Below are 26558 nucleotides of genomic sequence, written 5' to 3'. Positions count from 1 at the left end.
CAGGCGGAAAAACCACTGCTGACTTTCTGACAGATTCTTGATTGTTTTCCAGGTTGTTGTTGTCTCAGAGGCTTTCGGATATTATCCCTTTAAAATAAATCTCACCGGAGCAAATTTTCATACAGAGGCTAATTTTGCTAGGATCTCGGGTTGGTTAGTTTAGTGTGGTTCCTTTTCTTTCATTAGATCAGCTATGTTTCTGTTTTGCTTTGGTTCAGTTGCTACTTAGTAATTCTAGTTATGTTTATTTCTTCTTATGTCTAGTCCATTACTCTAGTTATTTCTTAGTGGTAGATTTATTTCCTGTTCCCCTGTGTACATTCCTCAGTCTGTCTTCTGCTCACACCTGCAATCAGTTAGCTCATCAGCTAAGTTTTGTTTAGCATCAATCCTTTCCAGTATTTAAAGCACCTTATCATCAGTCACTCCTTGCTGGTTCCTCCTGTTAGTTACTCATTCCGCCACATGTTCTCCTTGCTGGTTTCTTTCCTTTAGATTTTCCTGGGCTCCCATGGATTTTTGTAAGTTTTTGTTCTTATATTTTCATTAAATCTTCACCATCAACTCAACGCCTCCGTCAATCTACATTTTCCTGGCTGCTGTTCAAAATGGGAATTTCCGATTCCTGTGAATGAAGGCAACAACCGTATGACATATACAAAAATTACTTGAATAGAAATATTTAATCTTCTTTCTATATGAAGGACATGAAGAAACACCACTGCTTTCAGAATTAAGGCAAACAGGTCGAGTTCTCACTGAAAACTTGTAGAGTTTGCTTTGGAAAATAAAAATTACTTAAGTTTAAAAAATTAATAATATGCAAATTTCTTTACCAGGCATTTTAATTTAATGACATCTTTTCTTACTGACTTTAGTTGAACCAAAACATCTGGAAACCAAAATGAGACAAAGACACAAGAAGTTTGAGAGTAGAGAGTCAAATTAAACTGATAAGCTTACCATCTTTTACTTAAATTAAATAGTTTAATTTACCACTGTGGTGTGTTTTTTTTAGTGATGACCCCTGCTAATGTTATTATCACCCAAGTATGAAACAATACTCCCTCACAAGCTCAGAGGAGACAATAACAAACTGAAAGGAAAAAGGGAAACGCTGCCTTTGGTCACAGACCATGTGATTTAATCAGTGATTCAAAATGTACTTAATCTACAAAGATGTACTGAATTTCAAAAAAATACAATCAGTAATCTTAAGAATAAGAAATTGAAAGAAGCACAGATAAGGTCAAGGACAGGTTGCAATCCAGTTGCACAGACCTGTCCAGTCCCGAGAAGCTCGTCTGTGGCTGTCCGGTCCGATGATTAATGACCGAAGGGATCCGCTGGTCCAGCGCAAACCTCTGCCCCGGTGACACCGGTCCATCTTGCACCGTATTCTCCAACACCTCTGGGCGGCACAGTCTTCAGGTGTCAGCTGCAACCCATCAAACATAATGAGGATGATGTTGCCTTAAATGGACACAAATCAAAACCTGTAGATGACGGATTTAAGTTGCTTCTTAGTAGTGTATCTCCAGTACTGAACCTTATTTTCAATGTTTACTCGTAGCAACAGGGAGCAATGTTCCTACGTTGTAGAACATTTCTTTAAGGGTTTTTGTGTTTGTGTTACAGCCGGTGCTTTAAAATGTTGTACAGTAGAACAATAAAGATTGAAATTCTTTGGTAAGTCTGTGGAAATGCTCTTTATTTAAACAGTAATGTATCAAACAGGTTTTTGACAGTGAGGATATTTGATGTGGGCGATATGGGTCACTGCCAGAGCAGATTCCTTAATTACTGGCAAATCCTGTGTTATGTTCATAAACCGAGGATTACTAATGAAGATAAAACTGGTATTTGATCTGCTCCTTTCTCTTTCACTCTAAAATAAAGAGGTATTTTACTTTCTTCTTTAATGATGGATTCTTTTACATCCTTTACTTAGACAAGGCAAAATTTGCCTGAATAATTTCACACTGAACAGAAATTGTTCAGAACATAGTTTGATAGGCTTTTTTCTGCCTGTGAGAAAAATCTGAAAGCCCGTAAAGCGTTAAGCGTCAAATAAGCAGCTGAAAGTTTGATTATCATTTTGACCAAAGCTTCTTTAAATTCTGATCAGTAGGAGTCAGAGATCTTTGTGAATCACAAAGGTAATGACTTTATACTCAACTTAAAAGCACAAAGACTTTGGAGTTGACTTTTGAAACACCATTTTGCAGAAACACTGAGCCTCCTGCCCGACCACAACTGAAAATAAAATAAGCAAATATAAGATTGTGCTATAAAATTACAACTTGGAAATATTCAGCACTGGTTTTACATGACAACCCAAATCGGCGTTACTCACTGACACTTTGGACATTGTGTCAATAATAAATATCTACTTGATAATTGAGATTTTTTTAATTATTTAAAACACAAAAAAACCCCAATAAAAACAAACACAAATGTATGTACACAGTTTGATGCAAGCCATATTCAAATTGACACAGATGATGGTTCGCTTCGGTGAACGGTTTTAAATGTTTGACAATGATCTCTGCAGACACTCCACCTTTGATCAAGTCTCTCAGTGCAGCATCTCTGCACGTCGTTTCTCAGAAACACGCACATTTAAAAGGACGGCAGCCCATTACGCACTTTAAAAGGAGAGGCATGGTGAGCAGCCAGGTTATGCTCTTCTATTCTCCGTATTCTTTCTTCAGCGGAGCGGCCGGTGTCAGTAGGAGACGGCAGAACAATAGAGGTGAGCTCTCTGATCTCAGTGCTCCTATTGTGACTCGTCATATTATTAATGTTCGTCTCTGAGAAAAGTCATGGCCTCTGCCTCGCAGCTCCTGAGTCGCTCTGTCATCTCCGCTCTGCTGGACTTCCTATCTTCTCTCTGTTGTCCTTCATCCACATGCGGCTCTGCATCCTCTGTGCCGGATCGCGCAATAAATCTCCCAGAATTAAACGGCACTGGGAGAAATTCGTGACAATCTCGCAAATCTTCTTGAAACTTTTAGACCAAAGTGATTGAGGTAAAAGCGAACCTGTTGAGTCTTTAATGAACTCAATAGCTGTGGGAAAGTAATAAGCTTAAAGAACAATCCTGAAAAACAATTTTTTGTTCTTTTACAGTTCTGCTAGAGGGGGAATATTTTCCGAGTCTGTCATCTGAATTCCTTTTGAAATACAGCAGGAGGAGCTGCTGTTCATTTATCAGTGCTACCATGGACTGCCTGTGCCTTGCTGTGCTGTGCTCCAGGTCAGGCGTCCTTTACTGAGGACTCAAAGTAATTATTAACCTTATGGGATTGTCCCAAAGCCCGCAGGTCAATCACTGCCAAGAGCCAATCATCAAAGGTCATGACATACCACCGTCGTGGAGATAAATACTCAGGTTGGAAAAACCCAAGTGAAACCAACAATTTACACAAGCTCATGAATGGCCGCAGTTTAAAATATTAACTGATGACAATGTGCTTAGAAATTAGTGTGGTTGTTTTTAAATTGCAAGTTTAAAGTAAGATATTTTGAAGTGTAGCAGTAAGGAGAGAGGTTGGATTTTCAGCAGACTTCACAGTGACATTTATGTCATTTTGATGTATTCAGCATTAGAGGTCTCAGCCCTGATTAACACGTCCATCCCTCTCTGAAACGTGGATTTAATGAAATATAAAAAGGCAAAAAAGTGGTTATAATCTGACAAATTAAATGTTGAAGAAAAATATTCATGATCATGTTGCTGTCATCCAACAAAGTAATTTAAATCAGAACTACTGAAACAGAGAAAACTACTCTTCTTTACTTAATTTAAGGTGTTGATAAATATAGCAATACATTTATTGGTTGAGAAAACATTTGGCAGATTCATTGCTAAGCAACACAGATCTCCTTTTCGTTCAGGTGTAATATTAAAGATTTTTGTGATGCTGCAGCTTTCAAAAAGAAGAACATCAAACACAACAAATATCCTGCAGCCTCTTGAGTGCCACACAACTTGGGGAAAAGTTTATCTTTTTTTTTCTAATCATGGGAAGAGAAGACTGTGAATGCTCTCTACATAAAACTCCCTACCTCAAACCGAAGGTAATTTATGCTGCTGCGGCATTTGTTGCCCACGGAGTCTTTGTGATGCGGCCAACAACAACTCTTCCAGAGATGTTCGGGTTTCGCGGGGAATAAAGCACCCGGTTCCTCCGGTCCAGCTCTATATCATATTCGGCTGGCTTGTTGGTGCCGCTGCGACAGTGAATGGGACGCCAGAGGCCCAGCTGCTGGCGGGTGGTCTGACACCGAAAGGTTAAATATGGTTCAGCCGTGGACTCTCTCAAAAGATGCTGCTGTTGGAAAATAAGTTATGTGGGTTGTACGTCTTCTCGCAGTCAGGAAATTGACAATACTGCCACAGCGAGGCAGAGGGCTGTCCTGGAGCTGAACTTCATGGTTGACCATCCAGTTGGGACAAAAAAATAAAAAAGAGAGAGAGAGAATCCCAAGATCACTTTCACGGGGTGGATTTATTGACGGCTCATCAAAGCCCCGGCTAGACGAGAGGTGTAAAATCAGCACAATTGACCAAGCCTCTAAAATTGTTATATGGTTATATTCAGCGAACTCCTTGGCAGCTGAAACTATGACAACATATTTGAACTCTGTGACATGATGCAATTAAACAAAATGAATAGCTAAAATCCCAACAAAGTACAAGCATTTGGTGCCTCAACTTACATTTATTGTGACTGCATTACTTGTATAGTTGTAATTCTTTTATCATCAAAGCATCATTAACATGTCACCAACATGAAATAGCATTTGTTTCTTTACACTTTTTCTTTTTTATATATTTTCCCCTGTGATGGATGTAAAGTCTTCAACTAAACAATTATTATAAACTTGTCATTTCTTCACTTGTGATAAAGTTAAATTTTTCCAATCCACAGTTTAAAATCAGTGGTACCAAGCGCTGGTTCTTGAGGAACGCCCTGCATTTCTATGCCTGTTCAGTGTGTTATGTTCTACAAAGGTTTGTTAAAGACCCAGTTATTTAATTTGGGTGTATTCACCTGGTTTAAATTTCATCGATAGTTACTAAACTGAACTGTCTACAAAGATACTTACATCTATCCATTTTCTTGACACCCTTGTCCCTCAGTGGGGTCAGGAGGTGCTGGTGCCCATCTCCAGCTAACGTTCCGGGCGAGAGGTGGGGTACACCCTGGTCAGGTTGCCAGTCTGTCGCAGGGCAACACAGAGACACACAGGACAAACAACCATGCACATACACACTCGCACCTAGGGGCAATTTAGACAAACCAATTAACCTGACAGTCATGTTTTTGGACTGTGGGAGGAAACCGGAGTACCTGGAGAAAACCCATGCATGCACAGGGAGAACATGCAAACTCCATGCAGAAAGACTGGGGCCGGGAATTGAACCCAGAACCTTCTTGCTGCAAGGCAACAGCGCTACCAACTGCGCCACTGTGCAGCCCAAGATACTTACATATAAAAATTAAATAAATTATGGTCTTGACCTTGACAAGATTATGTTCGTAGAGTAAATAAAAGTCTGATAAAACTCAAAGTTTGCAGCATAAACACATGTTGCCACCGTGGTATGATGGAAATGTTTGGTGTGTCTGAAGTGAGGTTTTGTCAAAGAGTTGTAAGATATTAATAATATACCAGGAGTGTGTCTTCAATCAGTGAAATTAGTTAGTCGTGGAGACTCGTGCAAAAGGACCCAAAGGCAAAGCAAACCACCTTAAAATGACACCAGCCTTGGGTTGCTGTGGTGGCACAGGGGTTAAGCACAACCCACATAAGGAGGTCTTAATCCTCAACGCAGCCATCACAGGTTCAATTCCCGGCCTGGTGACCTTTGTCTCATGTCTTCCCTCTCTCTCATTACCCTACTTTCCTGTCATAGTGCTTTCAAATAAAGGCCACTAGAGTAAAAAAGAACTTTAAAATAAAATGACACAAGTCTCCAAAACATCAGAGCAATTGAATCAACATTTAAACAGTCAACATGTTTCATTTGGAAGGCAATTAGAAGTCACTTTGTGTTTACAAAATGAATGGAAACAGGAAGTGGTGCTCCACCTCAGAAACTACCTTACAGAGAAGTAATGATCACTAAAATAAAGTTAAATTGCTGAATGGTTGTACTTTTCTAATTCCCATGTAAATTATGACTGGTTTCAGAGTAAATAACCACCCAATGCAAACATGATGATGATTAAAAGGGACATAAAACACAGCTCCTTTGAACCATTCTGACATTTATCTTGACCCCTGTTGGACTAGCTGTTGGCTTCAGTCTCTGGGAACAATGACTCTGGATTCAGACCAAAAGAAACATTCAATTTACCTCAGACATCCAAACTCTGCTGTGAGTAACTTGTTAACTTTGCAAATAAATAGCTTATTCAACTAAATTTGTCTATATGTTGTATGTGTGGGGGAACAAAGGCAGGAATAAAAAACAAACCTCATGAAGCATTCATGTAAATTTGGCCTCTATTGTTAACTTTCTTCTTTCTCTCATTATTTAAAGCACTAGATCAAAATAGCAATAACAGACAAAATAGGAACTTTTGTATTAAATGTCATCTTCTGAGCACTACCTCATATTAAGTGAAGATGTTAAAAATCACATTAGTGAATCAAATTTTGTGTAACGTGTCAGGACGAAGAATGAATGGTAATTTCCACAGAATAGCTTTGACAAATAATTAATGAATCAGGAGGGATTATATGTTCTTTTAAAACTACTCTAGTCTACACATGTTAAAATAATCTGAAAATAGAGGTGCAATTAAAGGGCTGGACTTGCAGAGAAGAGGTGTGTGTGTGTTTGTGCAGAATGGTTCACAGGATGGGAAGGATCTTCAAAGTATGGGGAAGGGGTCTCTTGCCCCCTACTGCAGCCTTGTTCACATGAGAATCAATCTGGTCCCAGTGTTTGATGTGAACCGCAGATAAAAGAAACGCAACAAAGAGCGACAGCGGGAAGATTTGGAAAGATGGGGAACAAACAGACAGAAAGATTAATGGGACACGCAAATAAAATTTGGAAGGTTATGAGGAGTGCCAGAGGTCAAATTTTACTACTTGGTAAGAGTTTAAGAAAAAAGAAAACAACCAGGGTGATAATATTGGCGAGAATCCAAAGAGGGATGATCAAACCAACTGATTGACAGAAGCATGCAGGCAGACTGATGAAGTGTCAGTCTGACACAACCCATCAGTCAGAGAGACATCAGAGGTTCAAAGCCAGCATGGTGGACACTAACGCAGCGTCTCCTCACACAGTGTCCCCCGTGACGCCAGGAACTCAAATTATCATCACAATACAAACTGCCTTATCATCATCACCATCACCATTATCATGAAAAATGAAAATCGGATTGAGCTTGCCGCAAAGGTTTCAAAAAAGGACTCGTCCGTTTAAATCGCTATCTGTCTCGCCCATGAAGGCTTTCGCAGTAGCTCGTCTTTCCCCTCGTGGACTTGTGTAGGAATGTTGTTTTATTTGTTCTCACCTGAATAAGACACCATTGGACTACATGGGGACAATGAGAGTCGAAGAGAGCAGATTTTTTTTGTTTTTATCTCATCTAAAACCGGCTCCAACAATGTTGTTCTTTCTGCTAATTAAGATGTTAGAGAGAGGGGCTGGTCTGACAGGGCCCTGCTTGGCAGGGAGGCAAAGAGTCAATGGTCCGGAGCTGAACAGGAGACATTTATGGGCTGCCTCGAGCCTTTGTCTCAACCCCCCACCACCACCGCCACGGATCCTTTCAGGCCGGCTGCCTCTGTCTCGGTGACCTGTACAATGGGAAGAATGACACACCGAGATCTCAGAGTTGACCACAAAGAGCAGTCCCGCCGAACGAAGATTTCACGGCACTGAGACGAATCCGGACGCTGCCAAGATTCCACGGACGGTTATCACTTCTTCTCGGCTACTCCGTCCCTCTGCGAATGTGTCCCTACGTGAAGACGGAACAATATTATGTGTGCAGTTGCACACTCACTGGCCACTTTAGTATGTACACCAATACAATTGTTTGTTGACACAAATGAGTCAGTCGCATGGCAATGACTGACTACATTTAGGCATCTAGACATGGTGAAGATGACTTCCGAAAGTTCAAACAGAAGGAGGGAGAAAGTGTTTTCACACCTGAAAGTCCAGTAGACCCGGTTCAATTTGGGACCAAAATTGCCATATTTGTTACATTTTCAGGTGCTGCAGTTCACATTCCCACATCACTGTGTCAAACAATCCAAACCCTGTGGAAAACCTGCTTACCCCCTCGCCACTGGAGGCGCCTCACCAAGAACTACTACAGGAAATGACACAAAATCCTAAGAAGACACTGATCGCAATGTCTTACTTCACAAAATGTAATAAAAAATGGAGTGGCATCAGAGTTTAGCTTATGTAGGATTTCGCTGTTATTTTTGGTAAGAGGGCAAAAGCCATTTCTCCGCTAGCACTAGATTTACACGCTTGTTTTAGTTGTATTTACCCAGAATTCCCTGTGCTACACTTATTGCTTATAGTAGCAGTCTCTGATCTGCTTGGCGTTCACATATGATTTCAAACCATTTTAACTGAATATATGTTTTTTGGGGCTGCACAGTGGCGCAGTTGGTAGAGCTGTTGCCTTGCAGCAAGAAGGTTCTGGGTTCAATTCCTGACCCCGGTCTTTCTGCATGGAGTTTGCATGTTCTGCCTGTGCATGCGTGGGCTTTCTCCAGGTACTCTGGCTTCCTCCCACAGTCCAAAAACATGACTGTCAGGTTAATTGGCCTCTCCAAATTGCCCCTAGGTGTGAATGTGTGTGGTTGTTTGTCCTGTGTGTCTCTGTGTTGCCCTGCGACAGACTGGCGACCTGTCCAGGGTGAACCCCGCCTCTCGCCCGGTACACTAGCTGGAGATAGGCACCAGCAACCCTCCAGATCCCACTGAGGGACAAGGGTGTAAGAAAATGGATGGATGGATATGTTTTTTGGTGGGCCAGGGTCCAATAGCACACTTGTACTTCCCCAAATGAACCAGACTTTCTAGGCAAATGGACAAGAGTTCAACTAAAGTGGACTAAACAGAGCTGGCGTGAATGCACCCTAAGTGACTTTGGACGTTGCATAGCTGTTGGTCCTAAGTGAGCATTTCAGATACTGTTGTTGTTCTGATATTTTCATGCCCAAACATCTCAGGTTTATTGAAAATAAGTCAACAAAAGCAACAAAGTGCCGCCGACAAATCTGTAGGAACTGAGTGATGCAATAACGTCAATGTGGACCAAAATCTCTGAGAAATCTTTTGGATACCTTCTTGAATCTATGCCATGAAAACTTAAAGCAAGTCTGAACACAAAGGATATCTTAACTGTGTATTTGCAAGTTGTACCTCAAAAGCAGTACATCTAAGGCAAGATCATACCACATCTGCTGTAAAAAGTAATGCAAAATGAATTGGAAAATACAGACGAACATCAAATCTGAAAAAGCTAATAGTAAAATATATCTTTCCAGAAGGGATTAAAAGACTTTCAACACAGTTTTCTCTTTTGCAGCAAGTGTTTGAGCCACCTGTCTTGTTGCAGAAGTGTCAGATCACCCCAGCAGGTTAAACAGGTGAGACTAAGGCAAAGCTCAGCATGGGCAACTTGCAGAACATCCCAGTGCATGCACATTCCTTCTGTGATTGCGTGTGTTTTATGTGTGTATATGAGCAGAATCCAGTCCATTTGATGGTCATCCAAGCATCTCAGTGTGTCAACTTGGACTTAGAGGCCGATCGTTTTTCTCTCTTCAAGTCACTCGGCTCTGTCGCTGGCTTGAAGATGAAACTGCGTTCTGCTCAGGAACACTTTTTTCTTTTCCTGTCTTTAAATTGAAGCTTTCTGTCGACTTAAAACAAATCATTTCCATGTCAACACCACCTGTTCCTGTCTTATCTGCTTGCCAGTTTCGGCTTCTTTAGTAACGGCCATGTGTTGTTGTAATGTAACTCCATTTACCACAAAGTGTTGAACAGCACTTTCAGACGAGCCCGCGCCTCGCACAACAAAGCGGCCCAATTATAGAGCCATTTATGTGTTTGTCAGGGGCTTCAAATGGGCACTGGTTTCTCAGGGTGGACATATTGGCGAGGTCAGGCACGGCATCAAAAAAGGCAGCTTTATTACAAAACGACCCGTCCCTCTCTTAGATGAACACCCAAGAAGAAGAAGAAAAAAAAACACACACAAAAAATAGGAAGAAATAAAAAAATTACAACTTTGTTCTTCACAACGGTTTGGCTCAGGCTGTCTGTCTGGCTGCTCTGCGGAGCGCAGCAGCATGTGTTTCAGGGATTGTTCTGGAAGGGGGAGAGCAGAAACAGCAGGGAGCAGAAGACAAACAGGCAATTCGTGACTCATTAAACACTGCTACTGTGGCCAGCACGGCGTAGGGGTGTGAGGACCACGTTCCAACCGGGCGATAAACCCCACCCCCCAGCACCAGCTGGAGCAAGCATCTGTCTGCCGCACGCCGCACAACGCCTCGCCGCCGATTATCAGCAACAAGCCACATCCCTGCGGCTGGCCGCCGCCACCGCCATTTTCAAAAGCCCTTACATAACCCGCCTGATTGGCTCACATGGGACCTTCAGGTCCACCGACCTGACTGGATTGTTGAAGCAATCCCTTTGACGACGGAGGAGCAAGAATGCCTTTCTACTGTAGGTGTAGGTGGTGCACAAAATAGCCACTTGTTTATCATCTGTCTCACTTTCAGGGTGCGAAGTAAAGTCCAGAACACACTCTTAATGTCTTCCCCACCCATTACCTGTTATTACCAATTAAGTGAAAGCCATGTGAAATCTCAACAAGGAGCAGAACTGGGACAGTGCCTTGCAAAAAAAAATGTTTACCCCACTTGAATATTTTCACATTTTCTCACTAACCTATAACTGTGTTTTATTGGGATTTTATGTGATGGATAAAACACAATCTAATGCATGATTGTCAGGTGAAAACAAAACGGTGAATAGTTTTTTATGTGAATAGTTCACATAAAAAAAAAATCCTGAACAGTCCATCTTTTATTTCTATACACTAAAATAAATTCCAGTATGACCAATTGCCTTCAGAAACCACCTAATTAGTAAACAAACAGAATCGACCGCTGTGTGATTGAATCTCAGCATAAATCCAGCAGCTCTATGAAGGCCTCAGACGAACGTTATAAAAAAAAAAACCTAGCATCATGAAGATGAAGAAACCCCGCCGACAAGTCAGGGAGGAAGTTGTCTGCCGCACGCAGTGATAAAAACAATATCCCAAGCTTTGAGCAGCTCCAGGATCACAGTTTAAGCCAATCATTCAGAAACGAAGAGTGTGGTACAACTGCAAATTGACAAGCCGGGCGAGGAGCGCACAGGGATCCACAGCAATGTGCCATATTGGCTAAATAATAATGTGTTTTGTGACTAACTATTTTTCCCATCATGCAGATGTCAACAGTTACTGGTGAACATTTAGTTTAGTTTAGTTGTTCGGTTTTACACAAAACCCATCTATCAAGTGATGTCCATAATTTAATGTCACAATATGAATCCTATGAAAGGCACAGCCATGACACCAAGTGCTTAGTTTACCTTTTTTTTTTTCACTGATTTTATTATCCAAACAACAATGGGCTTTTAAAAGTACCTGCTAGTGGAAGTTTTTCATTCAGGAACTCTCCATTAGACCATCTGCCTCAGCAAGAAGAAACAGAGATCAGAGCAGAATATTAAAACAGTCGTGCTAAAGCACAAAGACATCATTAATCGACAATAACTTATGGACGCAAGGCAATTAAAAGCCTCCCTCAACTGGAAAAGCTCAATATCAGCACAACTTTGCAACGCTTTAAAAGTTTGGTCCCAGTAGAATTTAATGAGCTGCTAACTGCCTAATTAAATGCTGAGAGCAGATAAAAGCATGAAATATAGATAAGCTGGAAATGCTGCCTATGGCTTTGTGGTCCTTGTAGAGAAAGACTGTGATGTCTCCTGAAGCCAAAATCAGCACAACCACTAAACAGCGCGTCACCCTCCTCCAGCTGTGACTGTTTTAATAAATAAGAGACGCTAAGCAAGCTGAATCACCCTCCTATGGAATAATGTGTTCAAAAAAAGTCCAACTATGAGCGAAAAGCTGGCGTTGATGTGCCGCTCCAGAAGCCCGTGCCACTTTCTGGGACTGAGGGATTGGGGAGGTAATGGCGCTAGCGGTGTGACAGAAGGGGCCTCTCCTCGGCAGCGGTAACCGGGGTTGTAATTCTGACTTTTTTGAGGTCTTTACGAGTCCCTCTCCTCGTTTCTCTGGAATATGAAAACATCAGCATATGGCTGCTGACAGCACCGAGGCTAAGGAGTCAATTTCCCCTACGTAACATTGGGACAGCGGTGACATTCGCTTTCACTACTGCCCCCCTGGCTCAGGAAGGGGCACAGAGACAGCCAGGGAGAGAGGCCGAGACAGAGAGGAGACAGATGGTGAGCCGTGCAAGGACAGAGAAACTCAGATGGAAAGAAGGAGCGAGACTGACATGGTTTGCCTGTATTTTTTTTTTCTTTTGCAACAGCAGGTCTTCACTGCCACTCTGTTCACTGAGTTTCATGTGGCTACCAGGAGCAGAAAATCTGTCCGTCAGCTGCCAAAGGTTCCAGCTCTGCTCCATTCCTCTGAGCGCCCTTAAAAACCTGCTGTTTCACACCCATGAATTACACTGTTTATGGCAATGGCTGGAATGGGCACTTTCTGGGCACCGTGCATATGTGCGCCTCTATTTCTGCACGCATACGAGGGTTGCCGTGTGGCAGATGGGAAGCAATATGGCACACCTCTGCCCGGACAGATGTGTCACGGAGCATCACTGCGAGCCAGAAGAGAGACGGAAAAAGCTCAAGAACATCTGGACCCGGGTGGCAGCCTTCACCTCCCTACCAACAAGCAAGCTTTTCTGAGGTGCCGAGAACCAGAACAGAGAGAAGGGAACATGGGGACGGGCTCGTTAGGTGGCGCTTACATCATTAACTCCAGCGCCATCATGACTGACAGACGAGGTGTCCCACCTCCCTCAGTGAGTGCCGTCAATCACTGCTCCGTGGAGCGCCTCGTTGAGGCCGGTCCCAACATGGGCCTGTCATGGCCTGCTGCACAGCAGAACATTCCCACCACTCAGGGGGCAGCCGGGACAGGAAAAACCGGGAATTCTGCAAAGGCCAACCTGGGGAGTGTGTAAAGACGAGACGAGATCAGCGACCGAAGAATCTCTGGTTATATTTGGAGAGAAAAAATAAAGTGAGAGACTCTCAAAACTGCTGTCGTTTCTTATCTAATATAGATTATTTAAAATCTAGTTAAGGAATCTTTGTTTTTGTGAACACCTTTCGTTTGCCATCTATAAAAGCTCACAAAATGAGGGATCGCTCATTTTGTACTGGAATAAAATCCACAAAATTATCAGAATGCTTTCTTATGTCTATATTATGTACTTCTCCAGCTCTGACACCCAATATGTTCAAGGGGTTCTTTTTTTCTCGAAAATAACAATTTTCTCTGAGGTGCAAAAATGAAAAATATAATGTTCAAGATATTGAACGAAAATAGTCTTCTGTTATGTGAATAGTCTGTATAATACTAGTATAAAGCTACTAACTAGCAACGGCTTCAGCAAAATGGTGCTTTAGCAGCACAATTAGCGTTCAACAGTTCATAATAAATGGCATCTCTAAAAGAGGACAAACATGACGTCAGCAACATCACTTCTGCTTCGTACACGGAAAATAATACAGTTCAGACAATAATTACCAAACATCTGGATTCTTCACCCTTTTTTCCATGAAGTCGTACGGAAGAGGATTAGGGCCACTGGAAAAAATAAAACAGTTCTGACTTTAATCTCAGATAGTCAGATTTATTTTATTTTTTTCCCAGTAGCCCTAATCTATGGAATATGGATACCCATTTCCGCCATGAAAGGAAAAATAAAAGACCAACAGGAAGTCATAATTATGATTTTCAAAGTCATAATTTCGACTTTCAATCTCATAATTATGACTTTGACATAATTATGAGATTGAAGTAATCATTTCAACTTTGAAAGTCGAAATTATGACTTTGAAAATCATAATTATGACTTTGAAAGTCGAAATTATTACTTTAAATCTCATAATTATGACTTTGAAAGTCGAAATTATGACTTCCTGTTGGTCTTTTATTTTTTTCTTTCATGGCGGAAATGGGCTTCCATACACTAATCCTCTTCCGTAAAGTCCGACAGGTCTCGGCTCAAACATGTCTATGGACTCAAACACATATGTCTTTGCTCAAACATAGACATAAATACATGTCCTTCTCTTCAGAGGTTTTTTTCAACTTCCGGTGCTTTTAGACCTCTCTGTAACCACAGCACCACATACCGACAAAAGCAAGAATTACATCCAGTACGTGAAATAAAAGCAAAACAGGGTTTACAAAATATATATTTACAGGTAACAGTTTCTCACCTGGTTACATAATACTCTTGGAAAAGTTAGGTTATAATATGCTATACATTTTTTATTTTGGTTATTTAAACCAACTAATTAAACAACCTTACAGTGTTGAGGTTGTAAAACTTATTAAAAGACCTTCATTCATTTTGTTTGACTTCATATTTATGCAGTTGGAAGATACTTTTGAGTGAGTCCATTTACAAATGAGGACGTAGCAAGGTAGTTAACACCAGACTTAATAATAAGGTTTTTGGAGTGAAGGTCTCTAATCAGGCTATGTGGCTTTGGTGCAAATATTTAAGCAAATTTCATTCAAGGTAAAATAAATAAATAAATAAATAAATAAATAAATAAATAAATAAATAAATAAATAAATTTTGGAAACAAATGAAAATTCACCATATATTTTAGACTCAAATTTGCAAAAACTGCTGGTAAGGATTAATAGTGCTAATAGCTAATAAGAGCAGATCAGATATGATTTTAGGATTCAGAAATAACAAATGACCTGCAGTGAACCCCAAGTATTTGTAAGAGTTATGGACCACAACCACACAATACACAGCTGAGATATTTTCAGCAGATCTTACAGCACAGAAAAGTCAAAATAAATCCACAGTTGACTTAAAAAGCCAGATCAATTTGAATTTTCACGTGACTTTAAATACATTTGAGCCTGTTTGTGACATTTGCTGAATCTGAATTTGAAAAATGTAAAACAAGAACATGCAGGTTTTCTTTCTTTCTTTGTTTTTGTCAGAAACTTCCCCTCCTGCCAAGCCTATGAGGTCCTGTTCGGCTGATGATGTTCAGTTCAAACTGCACCATAATAATAATAATAATAATAATGATAATAATAATAATAATAATAATAATAATAATAATAATAATACACTGGAGCAGGCAGCGAAGCTCAATTAAACAATCTCGGAACAATTTCACAGCAGAGCAGTCAACATTGTAATTAGCTGACTTTCTTCAGTGAATATGAAGCCTGCAAATTAGCAAAGATTTGGTTTACGTGGAAACAGACAGGACTGTGGTGGAAATCGTTTAGAAAACTCAAATCTGTCTATCACTGTTTGATCACTGACTCGTCCATTGGCGCCTATGTCTCTGTCGCTCTCATAGATTTGCAAAAACGGTGGTGTGAAACAAGAACAGCCTTTTATTTACATAAAGTTACTTGAACATTAATGGTGTAGCTCAATGGAGATACTCCCATACAGAGTGGATCATTTACTATGAGTCAATATTAATGAAGGATCATATGAAAAACTTTTTTAAAAATTAACTGTGTTGCAAAATAATAATATTACAAATAACCAGCACATTATTTATGTATTTATTTTATTCATTAAAGTATTACGTCACACGTATTACTCTTTTATTTATACATCAGAAAAAAATGTACATTAATCTCTAAGGTTGTGTCTGATGCATTTGCAAAAAAAAACTACAACAATGAAAAAATGATTTGTAATAAGAGGAGCTGCAAGTATCTTATCCAGACGCTATAAAGAATCATTAAGCAATTTATGATTTCACTGAGATTTTTAAACAGCCTGAAAAACATTCTCTACAATCAATGTGGCAATGAATACGAACGTACTGGCGCAATATGAGGCGCTGGTTTTCCACTGAAACAGCTTATATTTCACCTTTTACGTGGAAATAGTCTCAGTTTATTTGCATTTCAAACATCTGGCAAACAAAGGTGAGTGTGCACGTTTGAGCGCCACTTTGAAAGTTTTCATTTGTCAGAGGGAAAACCTGAACATTGAAATACAAACGACTGAAAAACGCAGTATAAAAACTAAGTTAATTATTTAGTTGAATGAAGTAAGGAAGGAGGTCAAGAAGTCATTTAAGGCTGCTGTTTACTGGAACTAGGGAATGATGGTGTCCTTTTATACCGCTGTCAGCTGATTCACTAAACATTAATCTTTAGACATTTTTGCAGCATGTTTCACCCTCAATTAGGTAACAACATTTGCATCTGATGAAGAGAGGAGTGGAGAAAACCAGATGTGAATGAAGATGTGGGACATCCAAGCAGCATCTCCTTCAGAGTCAGAGCCATTTAAACGTTACTGCGTAACCAGCTTATTAAAGTTTAAGCAACCTAAATGTCAGATGTTATGTAAGGCTTTTAAATGAAGCGTTGGTCTTTTCGGTTGTGCTGAGCTTTCTGAAAGCGTCCCTGTGTGATCTATGCACATTAAGCAGTGGGAAAACTGACCAGGAGCCTCGTCTCCTTCCTTTCTCCAGCCCTCCTTCAGGTTCCCTCGGCTCTTTGAATAATTAGTGATGTGTGTCAATATTGTGGCCCATAGTAACCATATGGTGGGTGCAGGCAGACAGGCCATTGTTGCGAGCTGTGAAATATTGTGTATCCCTGCGAGGGCTGGAGCCAGCAGAGGCAGGAAGTGTTGTCGGGACTGACAGGGACATTGTGCGCCTGAATGGGCGAGTCCTCCGTGGCAGGGAGCGCCACGGACCCAGACAGAAAGTCTTGACCCTGGCGAGAAAGGCTGATTAGGCATGGTGCTGCAGGCCGCTCCTTCATCCACCCCCGCCTCTCCTCCACCGCCTCCCGCCGCTGGACGCTGCTAGGCTGATACAACAAGGCCACTTAACTCAGCGCTGCCTTTTCAGTGCACACATAAAAACACTCATATATTCGTGTCAAGGGTGGAGAGGAGGACCAAGATGCGGACCGGAGGCTTTGGTCTCGGAGAGAGTCCACGCTGAAGTGATCTGTGGGAATGCTGACTGAATTCGTAACTTGCTTAAAATCTCAACCAATTTCTTTTTTTTTTTGGTGGTTTGTTTGTTTTTTGTTGGGGGTTATTTTTTCACAGCCTTCCAGCCTTTAAACAGAAATGTAATGAGTGTGCTAAGGAGACACCAGATTGGGAATGATGCTTTTTGTTGTTTACAACTGCTGCATGTCGCCAAAGTGCAATCACACAAACACATTAGTGCAGATGTAAGAGAAGGAGGCCAGCATTCATTTTTTGTCATTAACAAGCTGTGTGCTGCAGTCCCCGTATTAAAAAACCTTAAAATGGCACCAAAAAAGAAAAAAAATCTGACAAATATCACACAGTTAACTCTCCATCAGCCTTTCCACTCTCTGCAAACATTTAATTTCAGGATACACTTTTGTTTCTATTTTGAACACCATGAAACAAACTTTTTGTTTGGTTTAAATTTTAAAAAGCAATCCACTGAAAGTGTACATCATTTTAGATCAAACTGGATGATAAATTGTTTTTGGATGTAAAACCAAACTATCTATTTTGTGCATATTGAAGGAACTAAACTTCTTTCTTGGCAAACAATCTGGACAGCTTGAGGCAAAGGAGCAACTTCATCTGCTTGAGTTTTTACTTCTACTGATTCGGCTGACATCTTTTTTTTTCTCCCCTCCTCCTTCTCCTCGTCTCTTTCGCTTCTTTCATTCCATCAGCCTTTCCACTCTCTGCCAATTATCTCTCTGTAACTCTGTCACACTTTGTAGTGTCATAAAGGCAGCCCAAACTGGTGCCCGGCCCACCTTTATTCCCCCGATAAAGCGCGACAATTAAGGCTCATGTCTCTTTGCTCAGGGGCTTTGAGGAAACACAAAGCTGCACTGAGAAAGAAAAAAGGAAGAGGTGATTTAGCAGACATCTCTCTGCCAGTAGAGGAACGTGGGCGCGAAGATGGAAAACAAATCTGATCACATTAAGCTGAGGCCAGAGAAACTCTTCCCGACACAAACTCATAAGGTCGCTTGAACTTTAACCTTTTGAACTGGAATCTTATCTTTGCTTGGATGTTTGGTTTTTTTCTCAATTAAAGGTAAAAATCATTATTTAGAAGACCGATCTAAAGAGAAAAGCAACGTACATTTGGGTATTTTCCTGCCTTCCTTTAATTTCTCATTACATATTCATAACTTAAATGGCATTTCAAGGTTTTTGATATGAAGAATTCAAGTTTTGCACAAATAAATTTAATTAAATTTTCTTTTTGGAACCAGTGCAGAGCTGGATTTAGTCAAATAAGGGATGCTTTGTGCCATACCCCTCCGCCCCCCCCAAAAAAACCTTTTATGCAAATCACAGAACATTAGCAGGTAGATCTCCATATTTCCAGGTACAAACTGAAGGAAAACGTCTGGCAGTTGATTCCATGTTGGTCCCAAAAAGATTATAATTTTCAAATATTTTAGTGTTAGTGTTGTAATATTTTAATGAAAGACCACATGCAAAATGAGCCCGTGACTTTAATATGAGATCCAATGTTTGCAAAACATTAACAGTATATACAAAATACTATTTTTCTGCTGGGGCTATCCCCCAAAACTTGCAGCCCTGGGCTACCGCCCAAACCTTTTTTAAAGTTTGTCCCACTCCTTGTGAGCCACCTGCTATTTCCTCCCTTTCTAATAATGAAAAATAAAAAGGTTTAAATATCGAAACAGATTATATACATATACACCGCTCAAAAAAATAAAGGGAATACTTTAACATTTAAATAAAGTGTTCCCTTTATTTTTTTGAGCGATTATATATATATATATATATATATATATATATATATATATATATGAAAACATTAAATTTTCTAGGGCATGTTCTTAAATAAAATGGAGTTATAAAATTATTCATCTGACCTGTTATGAGATTGTACATCAGTTAAACCAGAACCAAAATGACTGCAGTTTGGACCTGCAGCAGAGAAGAGGTTATACAACATACATCACTGGTCCTGTTATGCACTGAAGGGCTTTTCCGTCATTAGGTCGGTAATGGCCAAGAGTGTCTGCTCGTTTCCTCATTTAAACACTAATATTTGTGTTAATGTAATGTTCAATAGGCACTTAATCTTAGGTTGCAGAATGCCGACTTGGAATCAGAAACACATGGTGCCGGCTTTTAATCGAAGCATTGTCTTTGACTTTCCTGAACTGGTTTATTTTATTCCCAGCACATCATTTCAACATGTAGCAACCAAGTAAAAAAGGATGGTGAATAAAGAGCAGAAGTCCAAACAGAGAGTAAAAAATTATAATAATGAAAAAACACATCTCAAGTTTGTACCTGATTGCTGAGTGCAATTTAGTCAAAGTAAAAAAAAAAAAAAAAGGTTTTCTACTTACCAAGGCCTGAAAGTTAAACATGAAAGAAAAGTCTTGAAAGAACAGGCAATCGTGTTCGCAGAGAGAGCATTTCAATTTCTGCTGATGACAATTAAAGCAGAGATAATTACTGAGCGAACGCTAAAACATTTAAAACAAACAAATGAAAAAAAAAAAATAGAGGAACATTTAAAAAACACAGCATGAGTCCCTGCAGAAATGTCCAACGTGCTAGTTTTCTGTTTATTGAGCTTTCCCCTCCCTCCCCCTATATGCCAGGACTCCGGGGGGTAAGCTGAGAATGTGACTAGTCAGTGAACGCAAATTGAAACGTGTGAAGGAAAGCAGAAGACACAACGTTGTTAAAATCCATCTTCGGTCTGTGGAGGATTCAGGAACGCAACCTGTTATTATGCAGCATCTTTTCAGCAGAGATGATCGGAGGAGGTGTAAACACAAACTTTTCCACTTTAACTTTCACAAATTGATTCAGGAACAGATAGAAATGACTTAAATACAAAGTTTATTCAACTCGCTCTCATGGACTCTGTCGCTGCCTTTAAACCATACAGCTAAAAGGAAATCTGCAGAAAAGTCACAGCTTGTATAGAAACATCATTTATTTTGTGTATAGTATAGGAAAAAAAAATCTTTTATATGTACATATATCTTCTGTGCATACTTAAGTCTGCTTAGGGCTGCAGGGAGATAATGACAAACCATATGAGCGATCGGATGGATCCCAGACAAACTGCCCGTACATGTCAGGGCCAACACAGACAAACAAGCAGTCGGTCCTGAGGGACACTAGAGAGTCATCAATCCAACACGCATGAGGGAGGGAAAGGAAGCCAGAGTAACCAAAGAAAAAGCCACAAATCAGAGGAGACAGCATCAAATATCCAAAATGGACATGAAGGAAAAGTCTGAGCCACCACTCTACTGTTCAGCTTATCGTGGAAAATGAATTATTCTCCTAAATGACTCCCACCAAAGTGATTCAGATCCTAAATTGTGTGTTAAACTCTGTAGAAGAATCAGTTTGGGTGTTTTCTGCAGCCTGGAGCAATAACACAAAGCCAAGAAGGAAAAACATTAGCAATGAACTTTAAGAAGCAATCTTTGACCTTTAACCTTAGAAATTTTTAAATGCAATGCCAAAAACTGCAGGTGTAGGTTGAAAAATTTACTTTGACTGCATTGTTTTTATTATTTATTTTTATCTTTCAGAAATTGTTGTAAATTTGTGGCAGTGTTTAGATAACAGTTCTGATGGCATCACATATGACGAAGAGGTGACTATAAACTTAACATGGCTGCCTGCTGGGATTTTAATGCATGCTCACCTCTCAGGTTTATAGCGATTGGTCTAAAAGAAAAAAAAAGTGTAAATATCCAGCAGTTCTGTGCATTCATGACCGGACGGTACCCCGTCTTTCCGAAGGTTGTAAAACAAATACTGCGCCATGCAATGTTTAGATCAAACTGGTTTCTTAAAATGTACTCCAGAAGACCTAAATCTACCTGAACACCTTTTTGGATGTGGCCAACATGAGCGATTTACTACATCTGCTTCCGACCGGCTGCAGCTACTGTGTGATGCTATCACACAGTAGCTGTGATAGCACAGTAGCTATGTGCTACTGTGGACCAAAAAAGCAAAGGTATTGCTAGTGTCCATAAACGACACTAGCAAGATGTACCTACAAAAATGGCTGGTTAGTGTATCCCTATCACATATTATTTAAAATACACACTAAAAAAAACCCCTGAACTTTTTTTTTTTTTACAACTTTTTTTATTTTATCCGATATACGATATAAAACATAAACATGCACATACAGTTTTGAGTATTTTGCAGGGGAGGATGATACTTTTTTCGTTTTAATGATCTCTCATGTCTGTGACAGGTACCAAACCGACCTCTGTCAGCACAGATCTTTGATCCAGCAGTATCACGCTGCGCCACCTCTTCGCTGTATCAGACTTGCTTTCCCGTCTCATCAGAGGTTATTTGGAAGTGGGTGTGCTTTATGATCCTGGAAAAAAAACAAAAAAAACAAGAAAAACAAGTGAAAAAAATGCTTCAAAAAATTGGCAAATTATTACAGGAACCTGTACCTGATGCATGAAATTTTCATTTGCAGTAGATAACCTAATTTTTATTTGACTCATTTCTATCATATTAAGGGAAGATTCCTGAATAATAGCCAATTGGAGCGACGACAGCATGAGAAAACCTCTAAGACCCGGTTTGGATCTTTTCTAGAGCCGCTTTCTTCTTGGCGATCCAGGTTTTTCCAGACCGTGTTTTCGCTCAGAAGAGCCAGCTCAGCAGTTCACAGTTACCTGGGAAGCGGGGCCTTGCGGCCGAGCGATGCGGCTGAAACAAAAGCTCTGACAGCAGAAGTGTGGAGAGAGTGATGAGACCCCATGCTGGTGAGTGAGCGCGCCTGGCCTCTGAGCCTCCTCTCCGGCTTTCCCTTTCACATCGCTGAACCCAGAGGGCTTCGCGCCACGGAGGCAGGAGCTCCCCGGGTTAACAGCAGTCACCTCTCAAGCTTCCTGTGGCCTTTGCAACATCTGAGATATCTTAGAAAGCCTGCTTCATTCATCACGAAGCAAAAAGCAAATGCACTTCAAATTTAAAGGATGGTATTGTGTTTTTTTGATGGCTTGAGAGTGTCCTGTGTAATGAAGATCGTATAGGACACAATGTGAAAATACTTCATCTTTTAAATATTAACATGCCTCACAGCCATATCATGTGCAACAACTATATTTCTGTTGTTGTTTTAATGAGGCACGTCCTGATGAATACCGCCTTCTGTTGATGCTAATGAGTGTTTTCTTCTTACTCTGAATTAATCCGTCCATTCCTGTGTCAAAACTGTTGCTAAGGTCCTGGCAACGGGAAATGAAGGTTGTTGGGGGTTTTTTTCTGATTATATGATTTTTCTGTTGCTATTTTTGTAGCAGAATAATTATTTTAGGAACCCTGACATGGGACATCTCAATGTGTTTAAGATGACGTGTCAATCACTCGATTGCGCTGCTTCAGAATAATCTCGTCACCTTGGAGACCTGGCTTTCAACCCCTGCATATGTTTGATACGAGGAGCCACGGCGACACCAGCTTCCACCGCCTTTGCCAGCGTCTTGTTGTTGCTGCGCTGAATGTCAAAACAAGCACTCGGCTGGCTGTAGGGACGGAGCGGGGCGGGGGTGGGGGGGACGTCTGGCTGCGACGGGGCGTGTGACATGATACGGGACAATCAGACACCATGACAACCTGGCTGCAATGCTGTTGCTTCAGCAAACTGGCCGAACTGTATAAAGAGCCCGAGAGGGGAGACGATAAATCAGATGCAGGGCTGACACGGGATGTTTTAATTTATGCAGAGGATTTAGCAGAAGTTTGAAATGCGAACGTTATCCCGACTCTTGCTTTCTGTCAGCTTCCTTATGTCACTTTAGAGATGATTAAAAAGTTAATGTTGAAGAGGATTAACATAAGCGTAGCATGTGAAAATTATAATCCTAGTGGACTTGCTTTCTCCCCCCCGTTTGTTTGTTTATTTAGGTTTGTTTCTTATTCTTCCAAGATGACATCAAACAAAAATCTTTTAATAACTCTGGAGTTATTTTGGAGCTAATCCATCTACAACCCTCTGTGTAATCCTCCTAATATACAGACCAGAAACTAAAGACTCTGCAAACAACGGATTTAGATTTTAAGACTTGAAATGAGTCAAAATCTCACCCTCCCAGAATATAGTTTTTATCCTGAAAAAAAGTTAGTTTTATTTGGAAAAAACATAAACTTAAGAAAAGGTCAAATAAACAGGATGAGACTTTAAATTCAGAAATAAGCGCCTTTTGTCGATGCCATCAGCTACAGTCAGTCTGATTAAACTGGAATAAACATCAGCTTTGCTGGCAACATTTTACTGCCAATTACTCATTTACATCACTAGAGTTTAGAAAAGTTAATGTAGAACTGTGCCAGAAGAGTACTGATTTATCCTGATTATGGGTGGATATTTCATTTAAATAGACTTTTCTCAGTTCATTTATTTGGTTTAACAGAAACATTGATGCACACCCAGAAAATCCCAATGATGCACCTTCAAAAATGAAGTAAGTTATGTATTGAATAACAAGGGACAAAGGATAAAATTAAATTGCTTGGTTTGCTGGATCAAACTGATATTTTTCTGCTGCAGCAGAACTTGGTGGTTTCAAGAATGTGACTATGTGGAGAATCAAGTAAAATTGTAAAAAGAAGCCAAAATTCCAGGTCTGACACATTACACACTCTAAGACCTTGATGGAAAATGTCTCACATTGTGGTGAAACAACATTTAGTCTGTCAGGACAAAATCCCAAAAATTTAGTTTAACACAAAAGACCTTGAAAGTTTTGGACATCAAGATGTGCTGCGGTAGAGTACCAGTTTAAGGGCATACAGGCTTCCTGAAACAGATTAAAGAGAGATTTTTTTTTATCTTCCTCCAACAGATTTGTGTCATTAGTGTACCATCAAGGCTTCATTTGATTGTAATGAACCAACTATAAAATCTAGCCAGCAGGTAATTAAAGGAGAACCTTTGGAAGGGCCTATCTGCTGACTGCAGTGCAGTGGTTGTCCATAGTTTAGTTTTTAGATAAACTAAGCAATGATTTAACAGCATATAACAATTATTTAGTTCTAAAATTCCCAGTTTGTCCTTGTGGATAGGCTGCGTTTAATAAAAGTAGCTTTAATAACGTGAACCTTAAACGATGACAGCAGACAAATGGCAAAGCTACGCAAATATGTACACGCCTACATTGCCACCTAGTGGTAGCAATCTGAAGTTTCTCATTTATCCTCAGCTTCATAGACGTAACTTCGTTCCTGAGACTACAGAGAGTACATTAAATGCCAAAGAGGGTGAAAAAAAATAAAAGAATTGCTGCAACATTTAGTTAATTTAAGAGGTGACATTCCTGGAGATTACTGTTAATTTTATACTGCAAGGTCACTGCGAGTAAAGTAAAGGAAGATCATATATAAGGACCCTAAAATTAAGAGCATGGGAGAAATAGTATCATACATAAAGACATGATTATACAATAAATAGTATCTATTGTCCCTGGAAGTTATTTGCACTGTTCCAACTTATAAACGTTATCTGCGGTAGGCATCGGTTCAGAAAGTTTTCTGTTGTGAAAAAAAAATTACATTTACGAATGTCTCTCTTCTAACTTCGGCTTAATTTCTGGTTCAGAGCTGTTTACTTTTTATTTAGCCTATAAAAGCCCAGAGATGGCTCTCAGAAATGATATTTTCAGTCTGGTGTTTTCTTTTGTTATTGTTGTTTTTGCGAATTAAATCAGATGCTGTGATTGGTCACTCAGTTTGGTACTCTGTCGTGACTATGTCCACCTTTTATAAAAACCCACTGATTGAACTTCAGTAGAAACAGATTGAAGACTGAAGTGTACCGGCTGCGGACACTAGAGGGAGCCTTTTGTTTAATTTAATCAGTGAACATGTCCGCAGAAAAACGTGACGGTATTGGAAATAGACCATCAGTTTTAGAGGCCGACTGAGTTGTACTCCAGTTTTTCATCAGTGGCAATAATGGCATGAATACATTTAAGAAAAGAAAAGCAAACTTACTCTTCAAACAACGTCCAGGTGGATAGGATCCTCAGACATCTCCTGTAAGACGCGTGCTGTTGCTGTTTACACATCTGGTGACGTTAGCTTCTCCTGAACCTCCCTCTAAATTTATCAGGGCCGGTTGTCACGTGTGTTTCTCGTGTTTCTGTGGCCGGTGGGAACAGCTAAATTTAGCTCAGCCGCGGATTAGCACAACAGGTTTGCCCTCCTACTTACTCTTTAACAAAATCTATTATGATTCATGCGTTGCTCTTAGAGTGATGAACCCCCATCGTCTACATGTGCCCACCTTCACCTTTCCCCCGTCTTTATAACTCTTCCTGCTACAGAGTCGGCACGTGATTGGAAGAGGTCAGGTAATCAGACAAGGACGCAGCATTTAACAATCGGATCATGTCTAGAATGTACCGATAAAACTAGATATGTTTTGCCATCGCCTGCCCTTAGTTTCATACAGGAACGACTAGAGAGTGACCCCTAAATGTCACATCTAATCCGGGGATGAAGACGGATCTCCTGGTGGGCTTGCCCCTTGGAGAGAAGTGGGCTCAATCAGATTCTGTTTATATAACCCATGTAAGTAAAGAAACTAAAACACAACCTATTCTACCACAGGATTCCTCACATTGAGCTCCACCGTTCAGCTGTTTTTAAGTGTTGTGAAACTCTTCAAGCTGAAAGTGCATTTGGCAGCTTTTCCCAAAAAACAGTAACCTAAGCACACATGTAGAAAGGCCAGTGTAAACACACCTGACAGTTCCTGCTAACACAAACAGCCTGGACCAAGGCTACTGAGAACCAGCTAAAAACAAATAACTGCAGAAAGCAAACTTTATTTTGCTGCCACTTCCAGTTCAGTCGCCGTTATGAAGGATTTGTTTGACTCCAGAAATGAGTCAAACAAACAAACAAACAAAAAAAATCCGAATCAAATTTTTGATCACATTAGCACAAATGAAAATGCAGTTGTATGTGTTGCCAATATAAAAGATGATGAATTAATTAAAGTCATTAATGGTTTCAAATGGCGCTATTAAACTAAACCGCCTGCCCTGTTCTACGAAATTCAGCATTATAGAGCCCGAAGAACAGCTGCCCTCCTTTTTCTGCATCTGTGTCAGCACTGAGGCTTTATGGGTATTTATTTGAGAGTCATCACAACTGAGAGCAGTGAAAAACATTATAAACTGCAATAAAACGCGGCAGCATTT

General features: G+C 40.3%; 1 long non-coding RNA gene across 1 annotated transcript; it reads right to left on the bottom strand.

Moving 5' to 3' along the window:
• Positions 1-1118: 1118 nt before the first annotated feature.
• Positions 1119-26558, bottom strand: LOC103476689 (uncharacterized). The gene is made up of 3 exons (XR_535533.2): positions 25345-26558; positions 21600-21715; positions 1119-1438 (listed from the first exon to the last, which is right to left on the bottom strand). It is a non-coding gene; the product is annotated as an uncharacterized LOC103476689 (long non-coding RNA).

Source organism: Poecilia reticulata, chromosome 15 (genome assembly GCF_904066995.2).
Source record: "Poecilia reticulata chromosome 15, P_reticulata-male-v2, whole genome shotgun sequence".
Taxonomy (NCBI): Eukaryota; Metazoa; Chordata; class Actinopteri; order Cyprinodontiformes; family Poeciliidae; genus Poecilia; species Poecilia reticulata.
The sequence above is the reverse complement of the archived record's forward strand: the minus strand, read 5'-3'. Positions and strand labels throughout refer to the sequence as shown.